At 42.1% G+C, this 23,423-nt stretch overlaps 1 protein-coding gene across 1 annotated transcript in view; it reads left to right on the top strand.

The window, feature by feature from the left end:
- Positions 1 to 4,047: 4,047 nt before the first annotated feature.
- Positions 4,048 to 23,423, top strand: part of PKIA (cAMP-dependent protein kinase inhibitor alpha) — a 39,845-nt gene continuing 20,469 nt past the window's right edge. Inside the window, exon 1 of the mRNA XM_048507997.1 lies at positions 4,048 to 4,181. The gene's annotated coding sequence lies outside the window, so the exon portion shown is untranslated. The remainder of the gene's footprint in view (positions 4,182 to 23,423) is intronic.

Genomic DNA, 23,423 nt, shown 5'->3' with positions numbered 1-23,423 from the left:
TACAAATCAATTTCATATATTCAGTACCACCAATAGCACACACAGAACACATATTTGAAAAGTGTGGTTTGTTATTGGCTTTTTGTTGATGTTCTTCCCCTCCCTGTCCACATTTTGATTGAGCAGTCTCTGCAGACAGAGCCACAGTATCTAGCTGAAGAAATCCATAAACACTTTTTGGCATGAACTTCATTTTGTATTGATGCAGTGATAATGTAGAACTCAATAAATATTAAAATGGCAGATTTGTCAGCTTGTGGTTTTTCACAATCATTGTTCAGAACAGTAGTTTAAGGTCTGATATCTTGGGGGACCAGAAACACCAACATACCAGATGGGCATGACACTGACATAAACACTGAAAAATCAATCACATCATTGCAATTTAAAAATTCACGTTCATTGATTTCTGAAGGACTTACTCAAGAGCACAGCCTTGTCCAGATATTTCAGCTTATAATCGGACTACTATATGTGGTAATTTACATTTCATCCTACCCTTCATCTAAGCAGCTGTGGGGGAAGCATGCATAATCCTCCCCTCCCCCTTTTCCATTTCATTCTTGTAACAACCTTGTGAATTAGGTTTGGCTGAGATGATCACGCAGACAAGCTTCATAGCTGAGCAGAGACGTGTCAGATCCAAGTTCATCACTTTAAACACTGCACCATGTTGACTGACTGTCTAGTTTCTACAAGGAGCACGGTCTTTTCAGTCGTGCTAGGGAGTTATGGCACAAATAGCCTAGAAAAATCCAACTATATTCTTTCTTAGACTCATTGTTGAAAGAATGGGAAACTTTTCTTTTGAATTCTACTAAACATTTAGGTTATTTTAGTGTTTTAGTGTTGCTTTGCTGTTTAGTGTTATTTTGTTTTTGAATCACATTATTAAAATGTTTAAAATTTTATATGTACTGAATTGTTAATTGCTTTACTACATGTAAACCACATGTGTATAGATAGCATAGAAATGTGGTAAATACATAACAGATGAACATAGTATGTGACCTTTATAAAAAATCGATAGTCCCATTACAGCTAACGCACAGTACTGAATGAATGCACATGGGTGCATATTTATTTAAAGGTCCACATAAGGTCTACAGGAGGGAAAGCAGCATGGTAAAGCCCAATCTCATTAGATTTGAGAAGTTAAGCAGGCTTGGTATTTTGAACGGAGACCATCAAGGAAGGCTATGCAGAGAAAGACAGTGACAAACCACTCCCGCTTCTCATTTGCCTTGAGTTTCCCTGTTTCCCTGGCTGGGGTTTCCATAAGTTAGATGCAACTTGATGGCACTTTACACACATATACACACACACATATGAGAACATGAACACAATGCATATGGTCTCTGGATATTCATGTGAACTCCACACCCAAAACAAGGTTCCTGATTGCATGGAGGAAGCCCTGTGAAGGTATAGTTTCATTACATGGAGTCTACACAGATATTCAAATAAACATCCATGTCAGGATCCAGCTTGCTATCATGATCCTGCTTCTCCTCCCATGCAATTCATTCATGCAGTTCATTCTACATTGATATCTGAAAAGGATGCAAATACCATGTGAAGTGGAAGAATTTCTGAGCAGGACTGCTACCTGAATCACCCTAAAAATTAATACAAAGGCATTTACTTCATTACAATTTCAAACAATCCCAACAGTGGGTGATACTCTCAAACACTGGTAATTCTGTACAGCACATATAAGATATCCTGAGGACAGGAAAAAATGCATCTTGGGGAAGAACTCCGCACAGCTTTCCCTCCAAGATGTCCACAATATGCCTTATTTCAGCTCGAGCCATCTTTTTTTGAAGACAGTAAAATGTGAATTTTTTTTCTGACGTCGTCTGCAAGTCATCTCCTGCTAGCTGTGCAGAGCTCAGGAGCTGAATAGACGTCTTATTTTTCCTGCTGAACTGTTAAAGCCTCTTGTCAGTTTCCTCCACCGCTGGCACCTGACATTTTGTGCTGAACGGATTCTCTGTGGGTGCAGCTAGCTAGTGAAAGTTACCTTGGACATCTGCTCTGCAGGCTCCAATCCTGGAGCTCAAAATGAACATGGTGATACTCTGCACATCCTGCTGATTCCGGCAATATATAGTTTTCCCTTTTTAAATTTTTTCGATACTCTGTCTTTGAAGACATGCAGACACGATTTCCGAATCACAGCCGATTTTCATATTGTGTCTGCAGCATGTCTTCCAAGACAGCTCATAGATTTTTTTCCCAAAAAGGAAACCTACATATTGCCAGAATCAGCAGGACAAGCAGAGTTCAACCGTGTTTTGTTCGGGCTGAAAAGGCATCCAGGATTGGAGCCTGCAGAGCAAACGTCCAGGGTATCCTTCACCAACTAGCTGTGCACATGGAAAATCCCTGCTGCACAAAATGTTGGGCACCAGAGGCAGAGGAAACTGTCAAGAGGTTTTAACTTGGTGGGGAGGGGCTTTCTCCTCTGAAACCTTTTTTGTTCTTGCTGTCTAAACAAAAAAATTAGGCAGCTTTTTAAAAAAGACATCCCGAGGATGTCTTATTTATGCTGTGCGTAATGGACCACTTTCAGGACCACCTTTGCATTTGTCGGAATTCAGTTTGGATTGCTTTCCTCATTATGCCCTGGCCTATCTCTTGTACTCAAGACTCTGGGGCAGTGATGGTGAACCACATTAACATCTTTTGTCTTAAAAGGCAGGGCAGGGATTGGCGTGCGGCATCAGGGAGGAGGGATGTGGGTGGCGATTTTCCGCCCCCAAATGACTAAACAGCAGCCACCTGAGACATTTGTTCCGATATCCCCGTGGCAGCTTTGCCTTTGGCTGGAGTGACGGTGCGCGTGCCCACAGAGAAGGCTCTGAGTGCCGCCTCTGGCACCTGTGCCATAGGTTCACCACCACTGCTCTAGGGGCAAATTTCTAGTTAAATTAATTCCCAGAGCACATCTTCTTCCTGACACTAACAAACTCGCTTTCTTGCTATGGGATACTGACTCTCATGTCTCTTATAGGACAGCACTCCACCCTGGTAACCAGGAAGATTCAAGTCAAAGAGCTCCCAAAAAAGTCATCAACCTGTATGGTTGATCTGATGTATTAAAGATGTGATGTATCCTGTTTTATTTTATGTTTTAAATGTTTTCTGTTTGGTATTTGCATTGTGAAGGCCTTTGACCATTCACAGCAAATTATTATTAATTATCTGATTATGTGTGAAACAAAATTCACACTTAGGGGATGAATTAATTATCCAAAACAATTTTTAAAAGATTATTTTTTTATTCCATTTATACCCCACACTACATCGAAGTCCCAGGGCAGCTAACATAATGGGGTTAAAAGCCCCGTTAAAACATACAATCCTAAAAACATAAATATAAATTATTGCTGAAACTCGGACTATAGAAAACCCTACAGCTTTCATGTTGGAGCCATCCTAGGTAGTCTTTTCTTGAAAACTTTCAGTAGGGAAAAATAATAATTTGGGGGGATTTTCCCCCATCTCAACTCGAGAATGCATGTCCCAGGACAAAAGCTGCGGCCACTGTCCATTCTGCTGCATATGGGGTGGGGGTTTCAGGTCACAGGTGCTATTCCTAGAGAAGTTGGAGCCATATTAAAGTGCAACCGCCGTCCCCTCCCACTCTTCTCCCCTCCAGGGCCTAGAGAGCGAGGTTGGAGTGGGGAATGGAACAGCCCATTTAGCACCAAAATCCAGGGTTGGAGCAGGAGGAGGGGAGAGGTCTCCTTCGGCGCGAAAACGGAACTTGCTCCCGGGAAAAACCTCTTCGACGCCCAAATACTCTGCAGAAGCGTCAAGCTTGCCACAATCCATGGGAAGAGCCTCACCCGAGCCATCCTTTCCCCGGGCAGGCCAGACCAGTTTCCCCCTTTCCTCTCCCTCGGTGCGTAGGAGCCGAATGCAGTGATCCGGGGCGCGAGGGAAGGGAGGAGGAGCGGGGTGACTTCATGCAGCCGGAGCGCTGTGAATTTGGGCTCAGCAGCTGCAGCTGGAAGTGGTGGGGGGTGACTGACAGCCGCCTGCCCAGCGCACCCCCCGCGTCGCCTCCACAGTGCAGCCGCGGAGGATTGCCGGCGCTGGGGCTGGCCAAGCAGCAGAGGCGGTGGCCGCAGTGAGAGGGAGGAAGATGCGTTGACTCGCTCGCCCGGAAGGTGAGTCGATGACCGAGCCCCGCTTGCCCCTCCGGTGGAGCCTGGCTGCAAGAAGGCAGGAGCGGGGAGGGCGAGGATGCAACACGTGCTTAAGAGGGGTGGGTGGGTAGGTCGTCTGGTAGCCGGAGATGAAACTGCGTAGCTGGGGGTGGGCGAGCGGGTGCTGCTATTCCTGCTGGTGTTTCCGATGGGGAGCGCTCTGCTGGAATCCAGGCTGGGGTCTCCTTTCCGCGTCGTAGTGTGAGTACCTGGGGGCTCTGTCTGCTCCCCCAGCAGACGACTACATGCCTTAGTCGCTGATGCCCGCCCAAGATGGACAAGCCAGGGCCACCGGGAAGGGCCGCTTTGCCCAAGCCCCTTATCCTGCAAGAGGGCACCCAAGGAGATGCTTCCCCGCAAGGGGCAGCGCTTGTTTTTCCTCCGCGTGCTAAAAATAGCCTGGGAGTGCGGGGAGCTGCCCGCCTTCTGGCTTCTTTTGTGAGAAAGGAAGCCCTGTCTAAAGCCAAGCCTGTGCCCTCCTTGCAGTGAAGGTGGGTCTTTATTCCATCATACTGGAACACACAGGACAAAAAAATAAATAAACCCCTGTGTGATGCAGTAAGGGTTTACAGCAGTCTTGGGACATGTGAACACAGTCGCTACACTACTTCACTTTCCCTACACAGCATGAAGTTCTAGAGCAGCATGCTGGGACTGGGGTCAGGTTTGGGAGTTTTGAGTAAAGAAACAATTTACCCTTCTGGGTCTTGGTGGGTTGATCTTCTGGGGACGGCCACTCGATTTAGAGTTTCTCTTAAAGGGTGCTGCCATGTTTGTTTTTGACTCAGTAGCCATTTTAATGACATGCATGGTATTTTGCAGTTCTAATGGTTTAAAAATGGCAATGTCAAAAGGCAAGGCTATGGGGCAGTAGCTGGATGGTGGGGGTATAAATCCCAGAACCTGTTTTGGAAACATGTTCTGGAATTTGGCTGTAAGGCTACTGTTTGTCTGATTTGGATCTATTTAGATCTAATGTGAAGGCATTATAGTTTGAAATATCAATGAATTTGCCTGTCTCCCAAAGTCCTTAATGGATGGGGTTCCCCGCTGCCTGTATTTAGTGTATGCTTATGGGCTCTTGAATCTCATCCATGTTTTACAGCTACAGATAAAATGTGAGGAAGCATTCCCAACATTTGCTGTTGGATGCTTTCAGTGTTTGAAGCATTTGGCTTAAATATACAAACTCATAGCTGTCTCAAAAATCTGTCTCAAATCTATCATTTCTCTCCAGTAATGGAAAATCCTTTCTGCCCAAAACATGGATTTTGTGCCAGAATGTGCAATGTGTTATGCCAATAGTCTGCTGAACACCAAATAAACTTCCATGTGTGTCTGCTAAAAGCATCTCTCCAGGAGTCAATGGTGGGCAATTGATTCTGTTTAGCAAATGGGGGGGGGGGGAGTTGCTGGGAGCCATTTGTGGTTCTGCCTCCACATTTTGCTAATTTGGATGACAGAGAAAGATTCATCACTGCTTTTTCATCTCCTTGTCCAAGAATGAGAGCTGCCCATCAAACTATGTATCTTTGTTTTGATTAAGCTAGCAATAATATCTGTCTGAGTACTCCCAGAATTGGTACAGTGTGCCCTTCCCTTCTCTGTTTGTTGGGTACCAAATGAGAGTTTCCTGAGACTGAGGTATTTCACAATCCAAATCTATTCTTCCCACATCCTATTCTTCAGCATTGCTTGACACTTATCTCCTTTTGTCTGAGACATGGAGAATGTATTCTAGAAAAGAAGGCTCTGGATTATGATGTCTATATTTGGCATTCCTAGGTGAAGTGGCTAATTTATTCCGTGTTCATTAACTCATAACTAAAGCCTCTATTAACTGAGTGTACTCAATAGGACCATAACTTTTGGATGATAAACATTGTGCCAGAGCAATATTTTTTACAAATGATTACATTTGAGGAAAAAGGTGGGAGAGGGAACACACAGTACATTCAGGTGATTAGTGAATGCAGTGTTCAAAGCATGTATACTGTGCCACAATGACTTCTGGGGTTCTCCCCCAGTGTTCTAATAATTAGGATTGTCAGGGGATTTGAAACTCCCAAGTGGTTGCCTAGTGCATGCACACACACAACACAGATACCCAAGTAAATCGAGATAATAAGGGAAAGCTAAAAAGGATGGCAATACAAAATATACCTGTTTATGGAACAAAAAAACATATCATGACTATAACAGCCATCAAGGGATGCTGCTTGTTCATATACATAGTTTTTTCTTTAGAGTCTGAGGAATACAGTCTTTTAAAAAAATGAATTCGATCTTTTCGTTGTTCACTGTGCTTGTCCTTGAAATTATTTCTTTTAAATATAGCAGTCTACAGGCAGTGATGACAGAACACTTTACATCCATTCATTCTTTTATGTAACCGGTATGCTGTTAGGCCTATATAAATTTTAGGTGATCATTTAAGGAACTTCATGAGCATTTGACAGTGCAACTGATGCTCTTAAGTCCTATAACAAACTTACAGGAGTAGAAAAAAGGAGGAGGAGCTGGCAGTGTGAATCCTTTAGTGAATTGTATTTGGCATACCTAGACTGAGCTGCTAATTTATTCTGTGAACTGCTGTTGAGTAGCTAATTCAGGTGATTTCCTATCTTTAAGCAAAGGTGGCCTTTAAGTTAAAGAAGTCAGTCTCCCTGAATCAGTTGTAGGTAGGTGAGAACTTTTAGCTAGGAACCCCATGTCATTACACAGAGAGTTTTGTTCTCCTTGTCATTTTGCTGATTATTGCTTGGCCTTGTTAGTCTACTAGTGGTGAGAAGACTAAGCAAGCAGGACTGCTGTATCTTTTAATCACTCTATAAAAGAGATAATTTTGGGGCTGACTATCTTGTCAGTGTATCAGTCTGCTGACAGGATGATTGAAGCAACACCTGTTGACATTTGTACTTTGATGCCACTATTAAAGGTGCAGAAACAGTGCTTGGAATGCTGAGGTTTCAGTCCTCCCCAGCGCCTTCACTTTTGTGGTAAGTCTCCTTATCTGCTAGTTTAGAAAGCTGCAAAGGAACTCCCTTATTAAAGAACCCCCCCATGTCTCCTCTTGCCTGTATTTCTCCACCATATCTCTTGGCAACTACGTACCTGGTGAAGGAGGGCTATTTAGTCTTCAGCTCTACATTGCTTTGTATACCGTATCCTGATCCACCTATGTTATAATCTCAAGTTGTTTGTCTCTTGGATTTGCTCCTTCTCTCCTGCCCATCCCCAAGCACTTGTTTTGGGCAGATACTCCTTCCTGCCAGAGTCTCTTCCTATCCTCTAAGAGTTGCATCAGTTTCAATTTGATGGTAAAGAGCCAAAAGGGGAATTATGTGGCATGATCTGTGTTAGTGAATACATAGCCACTGACATCAGCTGACTGCAAAAAGGGTTTTCTCCTTCCTGATGCTGATTGCCACAGACTACAGAAATAGTCTGGAAGCTTCTACAGCCCCAGATTTAACGTCTCCAGTTGAACTACCCTCCTTTTCAAGACTTTTATCAAATCAATCTGATTTGCAAAATCTATACCAACCCTTTAAAATGTAGTTGAGATCCTGCTGCCAAGACCATAGAACCGGTTTATAAGATTACATGCCAGTGCTGATAATACAGATTTGTTTAAAAGGAGAACTTTGCTTCCTGCTGTAAAAAATAAAGTTTGGGGGTTTTTTTTGCAGAATGCCTCTGTCCTTTTTGCCATAATGGAATGTATTATGTAAGAATAATCTATATAGATTTTTAGGAGAAAAGTGGGGTGGAATAGTGGTTTATAAGCACCAAAGAATGAATGTTAGAGCACTGTCAAGTCACAGCTGACTTATAACGCAAGAGATTTTCAGAGGTGGTTTGCCATTGCCACCTTCTTCATAGCAACCCTGCTATAGCTTGGTGGTTTCCCTCCCATCCAAGTACTAGGCAGGACTGATGCTGCTTAGGCTGTGAGATCTGATGAGATCCTGCTAGCCTGGACCATCCCTGTCAAGGCAAAAGCCCCAAAGGGAGAATCTAAAATTGAGGAGCACCAGGGAGTGGGTTTGTTAAGTCTCCCCCGCCTTTCCTGTGATAATTTGAGCACTGTGTAGGAGTCTGGTGATATGTTGCAGCTGATCACTCTGCTGGTTTGATATTGAAAGCTTAGCAATGCCTGTAGGATAGTGCTTGGGATTGAAGCTATGGTTGCATGTTTGGCTGCATGGGCATGAACATCTAAGATGAGCTGCTTTCTGTGTCTGTTCATTTTCATGCTGAGAAAAACTGCACTGGTTGAATGTATGCCTTGGTAATATGAAAAGGTGGCAGCCCTAGATCTAAGGTTGTCAGTATGTCCCTTCTAAGGTCTGTTCTTCACATGAAGCTGAATGTGATATCACAGTTTTATTGTTTTCCATGTAAAAAGTCCCTGCCACCTCCTTAAATGCATACCAGGGAGCTTAACTCTTCACATGCTGTGCAAGTTTTCCCCTCAAAGGAAAAATTGTTCCTCAAAAGGATTAATTATTGTGGGTGAATTTTGAAAAATCTAATCTCTCCCCTGCAATTCATTCAGTCACCTCACGTCTCAGTTATGTTATTATAACCTCTTTCTGCTGCATGTCTGGACTAGGCCTGAGTGACTAGGGTAAATATATACGGGACCATAAAGAGTGGCTTCGGTGGTATTCTAGGTGGAACAAAGGTCAGATAACATCCAGAATAAAGTGGTTTATAGATAGCTGTATCTTGTGAAGGCTGGTAGAAATGTATATTAATACTGAAAAAGAGGTTACTGAAGACCTGCTGTATTTATCTGTGTGGATTTACAGTTTGTCGAAAACATTTTGGCTGCTTAATATATGCTAGGGAATGTGTGTGTAAAGTGTGGTCAAGTTGCAACTGACCCCAACAATGAGTTTTTTCCAGTGCAAGTGAGAAGTGGAGATAGTTTGCCATTTTTGCAGAATCTTTCTTGTTGGTCTCGCTTTCAAGTACCGACCCTACCGAGCTTCTGAGATCTGATTAGATGGGACAATATCATGTCAACTTCCCTTCCATGCTAGGGAATATGGTCCTTAAAATGGATAAGCTATTTGCACTCTTGTTGGAAACAGGACAGTTTTTAGCAGAACACACTGAACAGAGAAGAGTTAGGACAATACCCTAACCCCACCCCAAGTCTTCTGTTTTAAACTCCAGCTTGAACCTTAGTGTCATTCTGTGAATGAAACAATATAGGACAAATATATACAGCCAAAACCAGAAAATTTAGCACCAGGGAGCCAACCAATGAACAACACACAAAGCTGTACATGTAAATGCAATATATTATTTTAAAGGTGTACATACATATATGTGAATGAGGCCAGAAGGGAAAAGTGAGGGCCTGTGTTGTAATGTTGATTTCAGTGAAAACTGGAACACGCACCACACACAGGCTCTGGCAAACACAGAATATTGTATTTTGTACCAATTATATCAAGTTCACAATATTATATAACTCAATTATGAACAGTCCAATAATTATAGAATCCAACTTTTAAGTAGTCCAAAGTATTAATAATTCACACCTCAATTTTTCAAAATAGAAAAGTTATATAGTCCAAAATTATTCACTCCTTTCTCATAAAGTCCAAAATATTAATAACTCAGTTTTCACTTCTCAAACGTAATGTTGATTTCAGACATGACCCATGATGACAAAATCAAAGCTGGGTAAAGTTGTGTGAGCCTGAAAGGCAGGAAACTAAACATTGCTTTCTTGCTGGCTTTTCACTGTTACTTTGTATAGTATAGTGGCTGAGAGTGTAGATTGTAATGTTCGCAGTTTGTCTTGGCCTTACTCGGTCTACTATTCTCCATATAGGGAAAATAAAACTGACTTTACCTTACTGAGTTGTGATGGCTGCTGAAGTAATGTATTTGAAGCACCCTGAACACTCCAAAGCTGGCTATGACTATCACAGTAGATGCATCTTGCAGTGACATGTAGAGGATAAGACCATGGGATGTGGGATATTTAACTCCACCACATTTCATTGTGTATTTCTCTAGTGAACTTAAACCCTTTCCTGTATGTAGCACAGAGCTATATTGGTGGGCTTTCCCTCCTAATCTGACTTCTAGGTTCCTCTTGCATGCAAGGGGCTTAAAATGATTTTGCAAATATCTAGTGTAGGTCTTACAGGCCGTGTAGAAATCTAGTGTGGTGTACTACTTAGAGTGTCATACTAGGTTCTGGGAGAATCCCCAAGTTTGAATCCCCACTCTGCTGTGGAAACTTGCTGGGTATCGATGGGCAAGTCATATACTTCTGGCCAAACTTACCTCACGGAGTTGTTGTGAGGATAAAGTAGAAAAGAGGACAACAATAATGCAAGCTGTTTGGAGTTTTAGTTCTCTGAAACCTGGTTGAGACAGCTCACAAAGTATAAACAATGCAATGAAATTATAAAAACAACAGTGTTCTTCATCAAACAAACAATAAAAACAAACCAGTGACATAAAGACAGCACAAAACAACAGCCACTAACCTCAAAAGATATTCATAAAACAACTCTCAGGCTAGAAGCAGATCATAAAAACAGCTTTAAAAACCTCTTAGTTAAAAGCTTAGTTAAAAGTGATCTCAGTCCAGGCTTCTTCTAAAGCTTTCTAGCTAGCTGTGCAGGAGAATTTCAATAATCCATCTTTCTCCTCCGTGCACTGGTTTACTTGTTTTGCATAATTAGTCTCTTTTTCCACTGAACAAAATACATTGCTGCAATACCCTTCCTCCTTACTTTTGTTGTGTGGGATGGTGTAAGTAGTTCTGTCGATACAGCAGTTGTGCCGTCAATAAGCTGTTTGTATTTTCGTGAGAAAAGGAAGTGATATTTCACCAACAATGCTTAACTAACAGCTTGAACAATACAGTGGTTGAGGGGAGAGGACCTGCAGTGTGGATGGCTCAATGGAGATTTCTTATATTTTTGTATAAACAAGTTTGGAATAGTTAAATGAGTGGTGAGAAGGTAGATGTGTTATTGTGTAAAGTGCCATCAAGTCACGGCTGAATTATGGTGACCCCGTAGGGTTTTCAAGGCAAGAAACCTTCACAGATTGTTTATCATTGTCTGCTTCTTCATGGACTGAAAGAGTTCTAAGAGAATCAGTACTGGCCAAGGTCACCCCGCAGGCTTCATGTGGAGGAGTGAGGAATCAAACCCAGTTCTCCATATTAGAATCAGTTAGGTTCAGGGTCATGCATGTTACTGGTTGAAAAGACAGGCTGGAGGATGTCTCAGATTAATAAATCCAGATATGAGCAATCCTGTGTTTATTTTATTTTTTAAATTTGGTTTGATATCCCACCCTTCTCAAATCCCACCAGTTTGCTGCTAGCAAGCAGACCTTCATTCCATCTATTTGGATGCCAATTTGGCAGCAAAGCTCTTATTCCTACATCTGGATTTGTAAGGATTGGTTGTAGTTATAGACAGTTTTTTCACACGTTACAGTTTTAAAAGCGTGTGCTGCTGCATTTGAACACCTTACACAAGGTTTGCTCATTATGAAGATGAACCTGGAAGTTGTCAGGTTTATGGTTTACCTCCCATCATGGTGCCCTGGTGATGGCTGCCTAGTTTGGAACAAATTGTGCTCTGCCGCAGTGTCTGATTTGGATGAAATGGGAAACTGGTTTGTTCTTTTGCCTGCAGACTCTTGATTTAGAATCCTTCTTTGCAATCAAGAAGTTGTTTCACCTAATCCATCACAACAATGAACAACAGCAGCTCCAAGCTGGGCAGTCTTTGTGGTTTGTGTGTGGGGAGAAGGAATGCACTATGAAAACACAGGTTCATTCTCATCATTAATCAAAATCTGAGGCTGTCATTGTATTGAATATGACAAACATAAGAATTCCTATATGATAATATGAGCTTTTAAAACTACATATACTGGGAACTGAACATGGGACCTTCTATAAGCAATTCAGATTGTCTTTCACTGAGCCACATTCCCATGCTGTCTGAAATGTAGGTTCTTATACTTATCAGTGACCTGGGACATACAATTATTGCACACACAGTCGCTAAACCCAAGTTTGGTGCTTCAAAACCATGAACTAACTGACCTTTATTGGTGAGAAAATGGTATTTTGTATGCTATTTGCCTGAAAGTAAAGGTGCTTTATATGTTTCATCCTTAATTCTGGAATTAAAAGGGAAAAAAACTAGTTTGGTCCTGGGGAGCCTTTGCTCGATTTGAGCTTTAAGAAAAGCATGCTATTCTACAGTAATAAGACATGCTTCTCTGAAATCTTTGAAGGAGATTTAAGAGCTTAATGTACAATGGTCTGGGAGCAACTCATTTTTTAATTGGGGACATACTTGGTGCTGGAATTCTGTAGTGGGATGTTGTGTGTAAATTGAGTATGAGATTAAATAGTCTTTTGTACACTTGATTTCTGAACAGTAAAAGAGTGCTAAAAAGTTCTTGAAGGTAGAAATATTTTATCACATCTGTACTTCAGACTCCAAGGTTATACTTCAGCCAGCCAGCCAGCCAATATGTTTATTATATCTGGGATTTTGAGATAGGATAGTCCAGTGATGGCGAACCTTTTCGAGACCGAGTGCCCAAATTGCAACCCAAAACCCACTTATTTATCGCCAAGTGCCAACATGGCAATTTAACCTGAACACTGAGGTTTTAGTTTAGAAAAAACGGTTGGCTCCAAGGCATGTGTTACTCGGGAGTAAGCTTGGTGGTAGTCGGTGGCTTTGCTTTGAAGCAACCGTGCAACTCTTCCAATGGGTGAATCACGACCCAGTGGGAGGGTTTTACTCGAGAAGCAAAGCCCCATTTATGCCAGCAACCGGAAGGCTTACTCCCATGTAAAGGATTGCGCTTTTAGTTCTTTTGCATGAGAATCAGTGAGGGATTAACATAACAGGGTTACTTACACTGGATTCTCTCCAAAACTAGAGTCTTAGTGTTTTAATGCCAATCAAATCGAGACCCAGTGGCCCATTTGGCCAGCCTAGATGTGTGGGAGGGCGATTTCCCCCCCACGATGATGAACTCCTGTTTGCTGCGTGCTCCACAGAGGGGCTCTGGAGTGCACCACCTCTGGCACCGTGCCATGGAGTTCGCACACCACTTTGGTAAGGTATTAGTTCCTGTGTTTTTTAAGAATAGTCCTAGCTGTTAATTTTAATTGGAATGGTCACATTTCAGAGAAGCATGTCTTATTGCTGTAGAATAGCATGCTTTTCTTAAACAAAATTCTTTTTTAGCATGCATTCCCCAGTAGGGAAGGAGTATATTTCTTTGAAGGACACTTCCAAAATGGGGATTGGGGAATGGGACATAGGAATATAAATGTTATTTACAAATATTGCATAATATTTCTCCATGATGCGCATACAAATTGCATATTTCTCCATAATGCACATCCATGATGCACATACAAAAATTTCATTAGAATTTTCTATAAAGTACATTTCTCTTGTTTTTACATTTGATGTTAGCCATCAGGGCAAGAAAAGATAACTGCTTCTTAAAATAAATCTTCATGTTTTTTCCCACCAATATTTAGCAGTCCCAAAAGTACATATTTGTTCTCAGGCTTGGCTCATGTTTTACATGGCTGCAAATGGAGGACTGCACACAGTGAGAAGATGTACATTTGCACACCCATAAGATATTGGGAGTAAAACATGTAGTGTATGAAGGCCCCCTAACTGAAAGAAACATCTGGCAGATAAAAATGTAAAGTTCCCATTTTCAAGGCTTTGCCAACTTAAATGAATATTATTCACAAGTTTACTTAGGAATCTTGAACTTGATCCATCAGAGCTGATAACCCAAACTTTCATCCTGTCAGTGTAAGGCCCATCAAAGCTCACCCTCCCTCCTTTATGTTGTAAATTCCTATAGGCTGTTTCCGCACGGCCGTTGAGGCGCCTCCACGCCGGCAAGAATTCTGCCGGCGTGGAGGCGGAGGCCGTTCGCATGCAAGCATGCGGACGGCCTCTGGAGAGGCCGGCAGACGGCAGGCGGCTCTGCATGGAGCCGCCTCTTCCCCCTTCCCTGTTAGACTCACCTTGTCCCCGTTGTCGGCCTGCTGGCCGTCGAAGCCCCGCCCACGCTGCCCTCCAACCTCCAGGGGTCGGAGGACAGCGTGAAGCGCTTCGACGCCAACAGGCCACGACGTGGGACAAGACGTAATGCTCAACGGCGAAGAAACAGCGCACGTGTTCCCCAGCGGTGCTGTTAAGCACTGCGCCGCCCGGGAACGCGCTGTCTGGGGAAAAACAACCCTTTAAAGGGTTGCTTTTCAGGGCGGCCTGACGCCGCCCTGGGGGAGGGGGAGCGACGCCAGGTCGGCGCTGCTGCTAAGCAGCAGCGCCGCCTGTGCGAATGGCTCCCTGGGGACGGCGTTTATCCCGTCCCCAGGGCGCCATTTACGGGCCGTGCGGAAACGGCCATAGATTCTTGTCAGTGCATGTCCAGATTTTCCCATCAGTGGACTGGATAAGGAAAGGTTTTTGTTAATTTGCTTCATCTCTGTGGTTAAATACTCTATAAAACATTATCCTATCATAATGCATTGGTACGCCCAAGTAGATCATATGAGGTAATTAACGCCTTCCAACAGGGTTCTGCCAGCTTCTCTTGAAACTTGAGATTACTGACATCACAGTTCTAACAAAAGTAACACAATACGCCTGGATTGAATAACCATCACTTTATGCTGGAAACCAGCTGACTGCTCTGTTCACTCACACATTCCTAGTTACTATCCAGAGCAAACCATGTGATTCATTTTCTACAGCCAAGCTCTATGATGAAACCGCATTTGCTCTAGTTCTTAAGGTTTCAAGACATAATTAAATGGGGAATTTTTAAAACTACAATACAAGAAGTGAAGAAACAGATCTGGTGGAGAAATGGAAGGTTCCTGCATAGTATTCCAATGTACAACAGTGTACGGGAGTATCAAGTGCAGCAAGTTTTGTCACCACATGTTACGTTTAAGAGTTCTGTTCATAAGTGATGACACAACTATAATGAAAGTAGTGTTACATAATATTCTGATATTGGTAACCCCTCAATTTCTTTAAAATCTCAGTTTTAGCTTTTCATATATAGTGTATATTTGGTGCTTATCTGAAGGAAGAAGAAAACGACTATCACTTGCCATTTAGGAGTTATTTCCTGTAACCATTTGGTGGATAATCTTTGAGGCTGCAGGAGCTAGTTCTGGTTGCCTTAGATTAGAATGACTGAGTTTTCAACAGGACTTTTGTGATGATTTACCATACTGAATACTATACTATACTCAAAAGTGGCTGAGTAATTATAATTTCCAGGACATACTGAATCCTAACCTAATATCATATACTTGCTCTAATTAAGGTGCATTCACTTAATACCACTGTTTATTGATGTTCTCAATTATAAAATACTTTGCAGAAGCCATGCAGATTCTATCAGATAGAAAGTATGTACCAGTGTGATTACACTAGGAAGTTTGTGGCTTTGAGAAGGGGTTATTTTGTCTCTTTAGCCTTGTCTTAAGGCAGTTCTTGGATGTGAATGGTTTTGTGGGTGTATCTTGGCAAGATCTAAAGAGAAAATAAAGCAAGACTCATTAATTTGTAAAAGACTTGGCACATGAAAATTATGGTCTCTCTAAGACGTTCAGAACACACAAGGGAAAAAAACCTGAATCAATGATAAACGTAGGTTCAGAATTTTAAGTAACTCTTCTTTGTCTTATGTTGTTCCAGCAGTCTGGCAGTGAATTTATTTGGATGGGCAGAGAGGATAATGATAGGAAACTGAACAACAATACAGCAGTCTGGTATTCTGCCTCATGCTTTGCTTGACCTGTTACAGGAATATTTTGTTCATAGAGAAATATCGTCAGTCTGGGCATGTAGGATGTGAAAACAGTATGAGTGGCATAAAAACGTCCAAGACATGCGATGAAAAACAGAACAGCATCTAAACTACAAGATGTGATAAATGTTATTCAGGACGTTGCAGCAGGATGTTGGCTTTATGCTAAGCATTGCTGTGATGGCAGTGACAAGATACAGAACTTGTATGAAAGTAATTGGTTAGGAGAGCAAGAAATATGGTGTATCTTATTTATGTAGATATTTATGTCCCGTCTTTCTCCCAGTTCAAAACCAAAGTGTCTTATCACATCATCCTTCCCTGCTCCATTTTAATCCTCTCAACGACAATCCTGTGAAGTAAGTTAGGCTGAGTGACTTCTCCGAGGTCACCCAACAAGCTTGATGGCACAGTGGGATTCAGTGGGATCCAGACCTGGTTTTCCGAGCATGTTAGTGAACATTGCACGTGTAGATGTTGGTTGAAATAACTTGGATTTAATATTTTTTTTAAAAAAAAAAATCTCATGTGACAAAGAGTTGAACTGAGATAGCCATGTGTTTGGAGGTGGAAAGTGCCATGAAGTCACACTTGACTTATGTCGACGTCTGAAGGCAAGAAGCATTCAGAGGTGGTTTGTTATTGCCTGCCTCTTCATTCTGATCCTGGTCTTGTGGTTGTCTCTTGTGTTGATTACCAACACTTAGCCTTATTTTCTGCAAGTGGAATGCAGCCCACAAGGAGTAAAATCTGGACAGCAGATTTTGGCTGCAAAAGGCAGAATTCTAAAGGCCATGTGAGGAGATTTTGGGAAGGAGTTCTGATGACAGTTCTGGAGTGAACTGATGTTTGTGGGTTTCCTTTCTCTGGAGGTTTAGAATTGGTTCCTGAGTGAACTTGTGAACAGTGTGTGCCACTTGGGTTTCTTAGTGAATTAAGCTACTCCATTTGAGGGAACCCCCCACCCCCCCGTCAGATTAAAATGAAAATCTGTACTACGTCCCTGGAGAAAATAGAAACAGTGACATTGAATAAACACATGGGTTGCTTGGTTGTTTTTCTCTGAGGATAACACTACTCACATACTAAGCAGGGTAGCTCATGAGAGTGGTGGATTTTGAATATAAAGATAAAGAGAGGAATTGGCTTTCTGAGGGATAGCTGGAATTCCTTCTCGGTTAAGCAGTGTGTGGGCTAGATGTATTTAGTGGAGAGACTGTCTAAAAGTTAGCGTTTTTAAGGAACTGGTTTGAAATACAAAGGCCGTTTCCACATGGCCACGCTGCGGGGGTGCGTCAGCATAAATGACGCTGACGCACCCCCCGGAATTGATCACACAGACAGTACTGGTAGGGGTGGGGAAGACGGCGCAGCCTGCGCAGAGGCTGCGCCACCCCCCGAACGCCTTACCGTCCCCTCTGGCCTTCCAGCGTGTCACACAGGCCAGGGGACACACACACCCTGCCCTGCGCAACAGCTCTGGAGTCACAGGGCAGGAGGGCATGTCCCCTGGCCTGTGCAACGCACCGGAAGGCCAGAGGGGAGGGTAAGGGGTTTGGGGAAGGGGGGGAAATGGCGCCTTCTAGCTGCTGCCGTTCACACGGCAGCGGTTGGAAGATGCTGCTTCCGAAAAATCTCGCTCAGGGAGCGAGGTTCGGAAGCAGCATCTTTGTGCTGCCAGGGGGTTGCGAGGCTGGCACTGCTGCAATGCAGCAGTGGCAGCCGTACGAACCCCTTCCCAGGGACGCTGTTTTTAGCGTCCCTGGGGCACTCTTTACTGCCCATGCGGAAAGGGCCTTAGAAGGGTAAAAGGAAGATCTTTCAAACAAATAGAAACATAAACTGAATACCGTGTTGCCTACATTGGTGTGTTTATATATGTTTAGATTAAATTGAAGGTAACATCTGAAGGAAGAGGAAAACAGGTTGTAAAAAAACAACTCATTGTTCTAAATTGAGAATGGTAGATAGACTGCGGGATTTTGGGAAGATTGTGTGGTCTGGATTCTAGACCTGTAACAGTGGCAAGAGATTAGGTGGAAAAGACTGGATCAGATTGGACACGGAATAGGTAATACAAGTTCAGAGTATGTCATGCCTTTGCAATCTGTGGTGCCATCTAGTTGTATGCAGCATAGCCATGTTAGGCAGGCCAACAGAGACTTGATTAAACTAACTGTTTTTGTTGCCTGACTGTGGAGGAGGAGCTGGTCATGACTGTCAAGCCAAGCCACATTATACAGCTACAAGATATACACACTATTTTAGATCATTAGCAGAAATTACAAATGGTTAAAAAGCTTTGGTTGTCATAATATTCAAAATATTTGTACATTGAGAACAAGAGCAATCACCTTTTTATCATCTCCTTTTTCTTAATTTGGGCATTTATTATTTTTATGTAAATGTTTGTATTATTTTCCATAAGAGCAAAAATGCTTGTCCTAGTATTTCAGTTGCAGCTCTCTATTTCTGAGATGAAAGGTAATTGTTGCATAGCCGTTCTAGAAAGCTGTGGAGATTGTTGTCTTTGATCTGAGAGTCTAGCTAGGTGAATTGTGATCACTTTGCAAAACTACTGCATCATGTTTATCTTTGATGATCTCCAAGTGGAACATTCGCTTTGGCACCACTGTTGAGTGTGTATCAGAAAGAACATTTTAAGAACATCTAATAACATTTGTCTCAGTCACAAATGCAGTGTGATGTTTGGAGTGAGATTCATTTCAGCTGTTTATTAACTGGCTTCCAGATTGACTTTTCAGTGGCTGTCCCAATTGATTTCAGCTGTGTTTATATTGGAAAAAGCCTTAAACCTTTGATCACTCCATCCTGTCACAACCATGCAAAGTGCTAATGGATGTAGTTCCCTGGTTAAAGATAATGTGGCTTCTGGCAAATTGTCCTCTATTAGAATTTTTTTCCCTACCATGTCAGAGGTTTTGTAGCAGCTAGGCTCTTTGATTCTCTGGAGCCACTGAAATATCTGTGATCATTTAATGTATTTTCTCCCCTTTGTCTGTTGTGTCTCCAGTAAAATAAATTCGAGTTCTTGCACTTTACATATTACATTCCAATAAGACTACCACAATCACCAGGGATAAATTGGGAGCCATTTGCAGGGTTTCTGAGGGTAAAAAACAAAAGTTGAACACTCATGAAGTTGCCTTATACTAAATCATACCATTGGTTTATCAAGGTCAGTACCGTCTACTATTACTGGCAGTTGTTCTCCAGGGTTTCAGGCAGAGGTATTTCATATCACCTACTAACTGGGCCTTTGAACTGGAGAAGCCGGGGTTTGAACCTGGGACCTCCTGCATGTCAAGCAGAGGCTTTGTCAGTGAGCTAAGAGCTTGCAGTAGCATTTCGCAATAACCTAGCAAATAAAATCTGCCCAGCATCTAGTGTTGCTGTTATGCATACGGATCTTAAAATCCAGATCCAGCTAAAGACATGCCAATACAGCTTGATTGCCTGTAGTTGTTAAACTGTGCATTCATTACCCATCTACTGCCTGAAGAGGCCTTTATTTTGTTTCTTTTAAAATTGGATTGAACTAAGATTATTCTTGATCTTTCCTGAAATTATTTTTCTGACTTTTTGGGCAGCTGGTTTATCTATGGTGGTCTTTACTCAGTGTAGACCTGGGATAATGAAGACACTTTATAAAGGGGTATAGTGCCATTCAATTCAACTCCAACATTTGCTTTTTGTATGGTTGCCACATGGTTGTTTATTATCGAGGTTATTTCTTGGATACCGCTTGTTTGGCTTTGTTTAGTGTTCAGTTGAAACTGTTTGTTCTCTGCTTCTACCTCTGGTTGTACTTCGCAAAATTTACAACTTGTCCCATAAAGAGAGGAACAGGCTAAGCTCCTGTTCCCTTACAAGAATGAATCCTAGAAACTGCTCACTCTAGCTGGTGGAAATTAGTTTTTATTGTGCTGTCCCAGTATTGTAAGCAGTATTGTAAGCATCTTGGGTCTTAGAAATGTTCTTCCATAACAAGTAATCATGGTTGTGGGTAATGTACCACTGGGGTTGCACAGTGGCGTATGAGGTTAAGAGCTCATGTACCTAATCTGGAGGAACCGGATTTGATTCCCAGCTCTACCGACTGAGCTGTGGAGGCTTATCTGGGGAATTCAGATTAGCCTGTACACTCCCACACATGCCAGCTGTGTGACCTTGGGCTAGTCACAGCTTCTCGGAGCTCTCTCAGCCCCACCTACCTCACAGGGTGTTTGTTGTGAGGGGGGAAGGGCAAGGAGATTGTAAGCCCCTTTGAGTCTCCTACAGGAGAGAAAGGGGGGATATAAATCCAAACTCTTCTTCTCTTCTTCTATGTCCAGAAACATCCATGTCTGTGAAATCTGGGTGTCTAAGAAGGTGAGGATGGTGAAACCAATGACACAGTGTATTTATTTTCAATATGTTTTATTGTCCAAATGAAGGTATGTATAAATAGTTTAGATTCTGGCTCTCTATTCATCAACTAGATTATATATATATACAGGAAACTGTTGATCAGTCTGAAAGAAATGTTCAAGCATGGGATGAGTCTTAAAGTGAGTGGCATGTTTCGAGCATCATGGTCATTTTCAAAGCAACTTAAATATCATATCCGTATGTGGGTCTGGGGGAAGGGAGTTAAAACTATAAGCATTCTGTAATATTATTTATATGCTGTTTACTAACCTGTTTCTGCATTGTCAACCATTGCTACCAATCCAGAAAATCAGGTAGACAAATCTGCTTTCGAGGGGGGCTCACGTTTAATGATATATGTGGATTGCATGTAGGTTGAAAGATGAAAATAGTGATGCAGTGCAAGTATTTTTCAGTTTATAGTTAATTGCAGAGTAGGAGTGTGGCAGGCCTTATCCTTAGTCTTAATGGCTTCCTGTTCAATATTTGACGTACATGTGATCTCATTAACCGGATTAATCTAGTTTTTCAATGGGATGTTAGATTCCTGCCTTTTTCAAGTATTGACTGGAGAAAGGCAAGCACATACTGGGACTGAATTGAGGTTGTGGAAGCTTCTTGCAACCCTATTTACAAGGAACTTAATAGGAAGTGGCATATATGGATTTAGGAATAAGTTTAGAGGTATTACTGCTATGTCATGATGTCCAGTTCCCTGAGTAGTGGTAAGCTGCAAAGGCATATTTTACTGGGTTAATTTTCTTGTGAGTAAGAAATACCACTATCTTGTAGCATTTCTGTAAAAATCTTCTTATTTTCAAATATACAAATTAGCTGTTCTTTCATCTAAGCCCATTCAGGTCAGAGTAACAGGATAGGATTGTACTATAAGAATGGGGAAGCAAGCAAACACTTAACACACAGTGCTAGTCTTCAAAGGATAATCTGATTCCCCCAAAACAACAGGTATGCAGCACTTGGAACTACCCACAACTCACTCATCACACTCAGCTTCTAAATGATAATTTATTTGGACTAATTGGACTTGCTGCTGGCCTCCTTATCCCTATTGTTACTTTTCGTTTTATTTTATTTTTGCATTTTTAAATGTTTTTGTTTTGGTGAGATATTGATTTGGTTTGGTTAATGTGTTATTAGGCTTTTCCTTCCTTAGTCACCGAACAGTGAATATGATGTGTTAGGGCTCTAGGGATATTGTTATTTGTAGTTTTAATGTATGTAAATTGGATTGTTTTAATATTTTAAGTTGTTAGCTGCCCTGAACTAACTCAGATCAGGAAGGGGCGAGATAGAAGTTCAATAAATAAATCTCTTATATAAGCAAACCGAGCCAGGGTGGCAGAAACTCACTTCCAGCCAGTCATAATCCAGAGAATGCTTATCCAGTCACAATGCGGAAAAGCTGTGGGGGCAGGGTGTTGGGATTTTGAAACTCAGTCACAACTCAGTCAAAAAAGGGTTAACTGTTAGTATGTAAACAAGGTGCTGAAGTCACTGTTTATGACCTGGTCTACTGATTAGCTATTGGTCAGTCAGATAGCCATTGCTTACATGTTGAGGACATACATTTGAAGTTATCAAGTTAACTTTGTTTCTTTGTTTGAGCAGACACGACACCACCACCACTATGACCATAAGCACGAGACAGCAGATCGTTACCAAGATGTAACCAAATGTATAGTAATGTAGATGTGTAACAAGAAAGGATTTCTTATTTTATCTCCATGTAACCCTCCCTTTATAGTTAGTAAACTCATATATAAAAAGCAAATGAGAATCTGTCTCTTCTGTTCTACTCTGGTAATATATATATACCCAACACAGGGCTTTAACAGAAGAGGAAAGAGAGATACAGAGCAATGAATGGAAGGTTACTCAGTTTCCCTCTTACGTGTGCACAATCCTTCTCCCCCCCCCCCCTTTTCCTCCATGGCTGGATAACAGAAGGTACTGTCCCTAGGCCTGGACCCTCCTCTAGATGTGAGGGGAGAGAATGACTGCTTCCTGAGCCTGCTCTCCAGCACTACAAGACACACGTGGCTGTGGGGAGCATCCAAGACGCAGCGATCTGAGCATCCTTTCTTCTTAACCCCCCTTCCTGGCCCAAATCAAAGGCAGAGAAAGGTTGCTGTTCTCAACTCACCAAGACTTTTCTAGAGCCCATTCTATTTCGTTATTGAATGGGCTACACTGCTAGTAAGTAAATGATTATTGCAATATGGAGCAGGAAGGAGAGTGCACTGCCAATTTGGGGGCAGGGGGCTATTGAGGCAGACATTTGGAGAGGGATTTACTATATAGTTTGTCTTCTGAAGTTGCCAGCTCTTTGAAGTCTGGAGATAATTCCTGGAGAACTAGAACAGGGCAACCCTAAACATATTGCATAATACTGTGAGATACTGAATGTTTAAGTTACACCTCTCTCAACCAGTGCTGAGAAACTGAAGGTACTAACAGTGCAATCCTTTAAAAAACACTTTTCCTGGGCGTAAACCCTATTGAGTAGACTTGCTAAATAATGCCGTCTAGAAACTAGGATTTGGGAGACTTATGTTGGAATTACCACTCAGTTGTGGAAGCTCACTGGCTGGCCCTGAATCAGTTTCACAGCCAATCTGATTCACCTCAGGGAGTTACTGGGAAGATAAAAGAGATGAGGAGAATGATGTAACATGATCTGTATCCCCTTTGTGGACAAAAGGGGGTCCCGTGTGGCATGGGTTCTGTGGAAACAGTATCTCATATGCTGTTGAATTGTCCTTTTTATGAGATAGATAGGAAGAAGCACATAATTCCCTTTCTACATGGAAGTGAAGGCATTACAGATAAACAGAAGGTTATATATCTTTTAAACAGCCACAAGTATGAGCT

Source organism: Sphaerodactylus townsendi, linkage group LG09 (genome assembly GCF_021028975.2).
Source record: "Sphaerodactylus townsendi isolate TG3544 linkage group LG09, MPM_Stown_v2.3, whole genome shotgun sequence".
NCBI lineage: Eukaryota > Metazoa > Chordata > Lepidosauria > Squamata > Sphaerodactylidae > Sphaerodactylus > Sphaerodactylus townsendi.
This window is presented reverse-complemented; position numbering and strand designations above follow the sequence as displayed.